The sequence below is a fragment of the Cupressus sempervirens genome, chromosome 1 (genome assembly GCF_028749045.1).
Source record: "Cupressus sempervirens isolate cs-2001-9-10 chromosome 1, ASM2874904v1, whole genome shotgun sequence".
Lineage (NCBI taxonomy): Eukaryota > Viridiplantae > Streptophyta > Pinopsida > Cupressales > Cupressaceae > Cupressus > Cupressus sempervirens.
The window spans coordinates 209,287,592-209,295,318 of NC_143118.1; the positions used below are offsets into that span (position 1 = coordinate 209,287,592).

General features: G+C 35.8%; 1 pseudogene; it reads left to right on the forward strand.

The window, feature by feature from the left end:
• Positions 1 to 309: 309 nt before the first annotated feature.
• Positions 310 to 5,815, forward strand: LOC149576883 (subtilisin-like protease SBT1.7 pseudogene; annotated as a pseudogene).
• Positions 5,816 to 7,727: the final 1,912 nt, after the last annotated feature.

A 7,727-nucleotide genomic window follows, 5' to 3' on the forward strand; every position in this document is an offset into this window, starting at 1 on the left:
AGTGAGTACCTAGGCTAGTACAAATTTGCTACTGGACCTTATAGGATGTATGACCTTGAGAACTACATTGCAAATGAGGTTAAAGTCATTAGGGGATACATCTTACCTCCAAGCAAGCCAATCCCTATGGAGGATTTGATTGCTAACATAGTAGCAATAGGGGAGGCTGATACGCTATTAGGAAAATATGCTGAAATAAGGAAGGTGGAGGAGGCCTTGAAAAGAACAAACTTTGATTTTAAAGGTTTCTATATAGAGATTCCCTACCCTGGTAACTTGAGGAAGATGGTAGAAAATTTTGAATACATCATGTCTCAGATGCCACATGAGCTAGACAAAGAAGAAGCAACTGTAAACAGAGAATCGCTTGAGCCAGATGTACAATTGGAGGTTGATGTGGAGGAGGAGCAACCATCATCTTCAACATGGGTGCCAAAGGGCAATAAGAGGTAGAAAATAATGCACATCCTAGAGAGGGTGGTAAGTAGGGCCTTGCAAGTGATGGCAAGGAATGATGAATTTTTTTTTACATTAGGCAAAATTATTTGCATCAAAGGGCTATAGATGTAGGGAAAGCCTCTAGTGATCTTCAAATTGTAGCATCAAGATTGGATGACAAGCTCATCCAATCTGAAAAATTTATGGAAGATGATGATTTCATTAAATCATCAAAATTTAAAAGTTTTCTTTATAAAATTAAATAGAATGAGCTCACATTGAGCCTCATGCTAGGAGAGGGTCCTAAGAAGAACAAATAATTAGTTGAAAAATTATTGTCCTATGACCTGTATAGTGAGGCAATGACCCTTGCAGAGGTCAGGGAGTTGGTACATAGGAGTGGTATGATTTTGATACCAAATTGGGATATTGAGAGAGATTTTGTTCTTGATCAAATGAGGAGACAAGAAAAAGCCATCAGCTATGAGACTAGTAGCAGTGAGGGATTGAAGAGGGGGTTAGGATTTAACATAGACAAAAAGACCTTAGCAGTATGGAGTGTTTCCCTAGAAACCAAAAAGCCTAAAATGATGGACATACAAGAAACTACACAAGGCAAGATGATTGTTTGGACATTAGATAATACTACTGGGAAAGAGATCACTAGCCTGGTCAAACACTTTGCACTCATGAATGAAGCAAAGGTAGATCAAATTGAGGATAGGTTAGCTGCTATATACAATGAATGTCTAAATCTCAGGAAGTTGTATGAGGAAGATCTCAAAATGAGCTTTGTGCAAAAATAGAGGATAGAGGAGTTGGAAGGGATAATTCAAAGCCTAGAAGCAGAGGTGGTATCCCTAAAAGAACAACTCAAGGCTGCAACAGAGATAGAACATACACCTAGACAAGTGGAAAAGGAAAAGCACACTGTAGAAGCAAAAGCCCAAACAAAAGAGATACTTATATGGGTAACAGTGCCAATGCCTATGGTCAATGTGGAAATAGAAGCTCCCCCATCTGATAGTGCAACAAGGAAGAATGTCATGATGAATGTACTAAGTCATAGAATATGTATCTTGAAGAGAATATCTCAAGATGCCTATTATGCATTCATCAATTTACAAGCTGTAGAACAGGTATGCAAAGAATCAATAGGGTGGCTTGATCCAATCTTCCAACAATGGGGATCATACATGAAATTCTTTGACAGGTTGATACCATTGCTAGCCAAAAAGCCAGACCTCCCTGAAAAAGTTATTGTTGTAAAAGAGGGCATGGACAAGGTGAAAGATCTACTACAATTCTTCCTAGGGAAACTAACAGCAATTCAAAATAAAATGAAAATATTGACAAATGGTTTTCATTCTTTAATTCTTTTTGTCCTTAATTCTGATAATAAAGTAAAGGACTTAAATGAATGGTTTAATTCTTTTGACCATATTTTAGACTTGCCATAGGTGGCATCTATTTTCCAAGGTGATATTGATGAATGTGTTTTTAATGAACTTATTGATACCCAATTCAAGATTGAAACTGAAATAAATAGGTTTACCATAGAAGGGAAAGTGATCATTGATGCCAGGTGGTAGAAATCTATTGGTGAATAGCAACAACCAAGACATGCGAGTGGCCTACCAAGAGAGAAGTCATTGTATGGGAAGCAATCGCAGAAATAAAGGCTTTACCAATAGGGGGCAGTTAGAGAAAAAGACAAAGTTAAAGATTTGATGCTCCAACTGTCATCTGCAACTATTTGTTGTTGTCTCTTTTTGAATTAAGGTGTCCATGATATTTTTAAAAGGGTTGTTGGACTTATTTTTGTAAAAGGACACCTACCAATCACAATTGTCCTTTGCTTGTTGCAACTCATGTCTATATAAATGAGTTTTCAAAGCATTGTGATGGTCCAAATTTTGTATGTTTTTCAATTTTCAAGAAAGTATAGTTGGTCTAATCATGTGTAGTTATTTTTTAGTTTACTTCCAATTATGTACTTTCTAATGACAGAATCAATATGAATTCTGGGTTTCTCACTATCTTTCTATTGGTTATTGTATTAGTCAGCAAAAAGGATAATGCAAAAGGGTATTTACACTAGATCTGTGTCACCATTTTCTGTCTCCATTTCATGAATTTGTTAATTTTGAGATCATTTGAATAACGTTCAATTGATTTAATGCAGTTTGGATGGGTTGTATATTGGTTATATTGTTGCGTTTAATCCAAGGGACTATGTAAATGCTTCAGTAAATCAGTAGGATTCATGAGTTTATGAAAAGGATATTTCATAAGAATAGAAATAGGTGATTACAGTTGATAAATTTAATTACAAGTTAATTGAACAAGATCACCTGCCAATAGTTGACTCTTTGCTCCCATGGATAAGGCACTGGTCATATAAGTCAGAAATGGTTGAGAGTAAATTCTGCTTCTACATGTTAAAACAATTATAATTTCAAAATCATTTTCATTCTATTTTGTTCAAGGTTATAATGTTGGTCACCACTCATTTACATTTAGTTTTTGAGTCTTATGTAGCTATAATTTCCAAAAATACTTGTAAACCCTAGGAGAATTATGCCCAGATCTGCCTATGAGGGATGCATATAAACTTGAAAGCATTAAATTTTTTGGTAAACTCTATATGTGCCTAAGGATAAAAGATGAGAATCGGAATGAAACTAAGATGAGACCTGCATGTGGCCTGTACATTTCTTATCACAGATTCCAGCTGTAATCTTAATAAGACATCATCTGATGCAGTTGGTCTTCTCGAAATTACAGTCCTAGTACTTAGATTATGACTTATCATTATTGTGGTCGTCCTACATGAAAGTCGTTTAGTAGTAAATTAGGGGAAAGGACCTAATAGTTGATCGTGAACCAATTGTTGTGACTGTTGTTATGATCTTTTGATCCAATTATTGTAATAATAAAACCTATTAGTTGAACAAAATTTTTATTGACTTTTATGTACTTATTTATAAATATTTAAGAGACATTAAATCATTACAAATTTATAAAGCATATATCATTGATTCACTAAATCTCATACAAGTTCTCCACAAGATGTATTCTTTATATACTTCACATCAAACAATATAAAATGTTAGTTTTCAAAATTAAAATTACTCTTTACACAATATAAAGAGACAAGTCCAAAATATTATATTTAAATGTGATCACTTTTACAAAACAAATGCTCAACTATTAGTCTTTCACAAGTAAACTTGGAGTACCTTCATTACAAATATGGAGTGGTGTGAGCTCATCAATCCACTTAAATCAAACAATTAATGCAACACATTTTAAAAGTTTCTCAGTCACATCAAACAATTAATGCAACAAATTCATATTTAACTCATTAAAACTACTACATCAATTGACAACCAATCAAAATGCATTCTGAGAATGCCATGGATCAACCAAATTTAACACATTGAAACCAATCAAAATATAGACTAAGAATGCCACAAATCAACCAATTTCCAAAATCCAAATCAAAATACAGATTTTTATAAAAACACTTCGCAAAATTCAAATTCTTGGAGGGTAAAAAAAACCTATTAATATTGCAGCTGATAAGGTATGTTAGGTCGGTGGGTGTTTTAGTACTGATGTCTTGATATCTTGAAGGCCATTGATAAGGTTGTTGCAGATGGCATTAATGTCCTCTCAATGTCTCTCGGCGGTGGGATTGCACCGTATTACAGAGACGGTATTTCTCTGGGTGCATTTGGAGCAATGCAGAGGGGAATTTTTGTGTCTTGCTCGGCTGGTAACTGTGGCCCGGATGCGGTCAGTTTGTCCAATGTTGCGCCATGGATTGCAACTGTAGGAGCTTCCACCATGGATCAAAACTTTCCTGCAGAGGTTGTGCTCGGATATGGAGTAACCTTTAGTGGAGTTTCCCTCTACCATGGCTGCCAAGTGCTTGGGAAAGTGGTTCCCCTAGTTTACCAAAGCTCAAACACGAATTCCACAAGAGGAAGCCCGATGAATCTGTGCCTCATCGGGACTCTGGATCCCAAAACTGTGGTGGGTAAGATTGGTGTCTGTGACAGAGGGATTAGGGCCCGGGTAGTGAAAGGATCAGTGGTGAAATCTGCTAGTGGAGCGGGAATGATCCTGGTGAACACAGAGGCAAACGATGAAGAACTCGTAGTAGATTGTCACATGTTGCCTGCATCTGCTGTCAGGCCGAAAGAGGGGGAATTGATCAAAAAGTACATAAAATCGACCCCAAATCCCATAGCAACGATACTCTTCAAGGGCACAGTATTGAGCGTCAAGACATCCCCTGTTGTTGCAGCTTTTTCATCCCGGGGACCCAATATTGTCAATTCGGATATCCTGAAGCCCGATTTCATAGCCTCGGGAGTAAACATTCTTGCAACATAGACTGAATCTGAGGCTTCCACTGGTCTAAGCAACGATCCTCGCCGTGTGAAGTTCAATAATAACCTCTGGAACTTCAATGTCCCGCCCTCATGTGAGCAACATAGTAGCAATCATCAAAGGTGCACATCCAGATTGGAGCCCGACGGCCATTAAATCTGCTCTTATGACCACAGCCTATGTTGTCAACAACACAAGCCAAATCCTCCAAGATGCGGCTACAGCCAATGCTTCAAACTCTTTCAACCATGGATCCAGGCATGTCGACACGAAGAAAGCCATGAATCCAGGGCTCGTCTATGACATCACAGCCGACAACAATGTCGAATTCTTGTGCTCACTAAAATACACACCGTCTCAAATCTACCTGATTTCCAAATCAAATGCAACCTGGAAGAACACATTGCATAGTCTGGGTGATCTGAATTACCCCTCTTTTTCCCCTGTTTTCTCTGTTCCAAGCAATTCGACCTTGGATATTGTTGTCAACTACACAAGGATTCTTACTAATGTCGGTCCCATCGGATCAAAGTATAATGTCACTGCTGTTCATCAATTGACTGAAGTTACAACCGTTGTTGAGCCCAAAACGCTGCATTTTGGTAAGACTGGTGATAAGCAGACATACAGTGTGACTTTAACTGGTAAACCTTTTCCAGTGGTGTCTGAGCTTTTGTTTGCAACCTTCGGGTTGATTACTTGGAGTGATGGTGTTCATGATGTTTGTAGCCCCGTTGCCTTCAGCTGGCAATTTGCAGATTCCAATTAAGTGAGCGTAAAATTTGTAAATGGGTATGTCTGATAAGTATAGGATTGTATCCTACAGTTTGTTGCTTTTATGTCTGAATTACTATTTTCAATTTTCGAAGTCTTCTGAGGCCTTACAAAAACAATGCCCCTCTTCACTGTAATAGTTTTTAATTGTGTTGGCTTTGTGTTCCTGTAAATCTACATAACATTTGGCAGGTTCAAGCAACGATTTTGTGATGATTTTTGTTTTAGCTCTGGCTTGATTTGTGAAAAAAGACTCGCAGTTGAATGAGTGATGAGATTTTTTCATGACATCCATAAGACTAGATTTAAGAGTACAAAAATAGTTAATCTGTGTCTGACAGATTAAAGGATACAACAGCGATTCATAGATCAAGGATTACAATTACGCATTTTCAAGATTTGTCTTTTGAAGCCTTGCTCCGCTGCTCTTTAATCTTTCAAATCACGTTTGCTTTCTCTTAATGTAATTTTTTTTTGTAACAGTGGGATTTTCAATCAAAGATTGAACGAGGCAATGTTGTGTTTCGAATTCTTTTGTGGTGAATCTTGTCTAGTTCTGTCTGGTCCAAAGGATCAAGGATCACAATATTAATGCATTTTCAAGCTTATCACAGATGTTGGCGGTAGTGGCATCCATTGTGGCGTGGATTTAGGAATTTTTGCGTCCATAGCAGCGGCGTCCACTGCGGCATCCATTTTGCTCCTAGACTAGTGGGCATGTGGCGGCGACAAGCGATGCAACGAAGCATCCTTAAGAAGCAAGGAAAGACAAATGCTTGTCTATTAGGTTTAGGTTTAGGGTTAAGGAAAAATGTGTTCGATGGTTTGGTTTTTATGATTTCTTATTAGATTTTTTTACATTGACGATAGAATACAATTTGTCTAATAAATAGGTACTTAGCAATTTAACATCTAGACACTTGCAATTCAATATAAATTATTTTCAATTAAATATCAATCTTATTTTGTGTAATTAATCACATACATTAAATTTTTATCATGATATAATGTTCAATTATTGGGACATGATAAACTAAATATGGGGGGTGGTAATTGACTATGATAGGTAGGACATTCGAAAAATGAGAATTTGAATAGTTTTTACTATGACGTATAGAATTGATATTAATTTTGATAATGACGAGTCCAAACCTTAGTTATAAGTAGTTAACAAGGCGAAGAACACATTAAAAGAAAAAAAATTAAAAATTATCATCATTATGATAGGTTTTGAGTGGTCCAAAGTTAGGGTGCACGACTACTAGGTCCTCTCCCCTATATGCTTCCATCTTTTATCTTCTCTCTTCAGTGGTTACTTAATCTAAACATGGATGGCACCTACTGTGCAACTTATATACATTGGTTTGGAATGAAAATATAAGGGCTTGTTTGTTTGTTGGAATAGGAATAGGAAAATTGAAATAGGAAATGTATTTCTATTTGCTATCTCAAATTGAAATAGGGAATAGGCAAACATATTCCAATTTCACTTCTAAAATAAGCATATGTCCATTATAAAAAATAGTTGTTATTGGAATGGGCCATTCCTATTTCCAATCTGTTTTTATTAAATTGTTAATTTTAAAAAAATATTATTATTTTTTTTTTTTTCAAGTTTTTTTTTCTTATTTTATGTTTTTTTTTTTTGAAATTTTTTGAAATTTTTTTTTACATTTGTTTAAATATTTTTAAAAATACAAAACTTAAGCTTATTCCTATTCTATTTTTGTACAATCAAGCAAGGGAGTAATGCATTCCCAATCAAATCCCAGTTAACCAAACAAGAATGAGATTAATGCAATCAAATTTTCACAATCCATAGTAGTTATTACTTAGTTTTTGGATTAGATTGTGTAACGATTTTTGCCATCAATGTTTTGAATCACACTACGTGATCCATCATCAAGATGAAAGAGCAAGAGATGTAAAATAGTGTGAGATTACTCTTTTTCCATTCCTATTCCACATTTCCATTCCTATTCTAATTTTCAATTCTAATTTTCTATTCCTATGCTGACAAACAAATGGGCCCTAAAGGAAAAATAAGAAACTTAGAATGGGTTTCGGCACCATTTGAGGTGTAATTCATATGGAATTGCTTGAAATGAAAATAT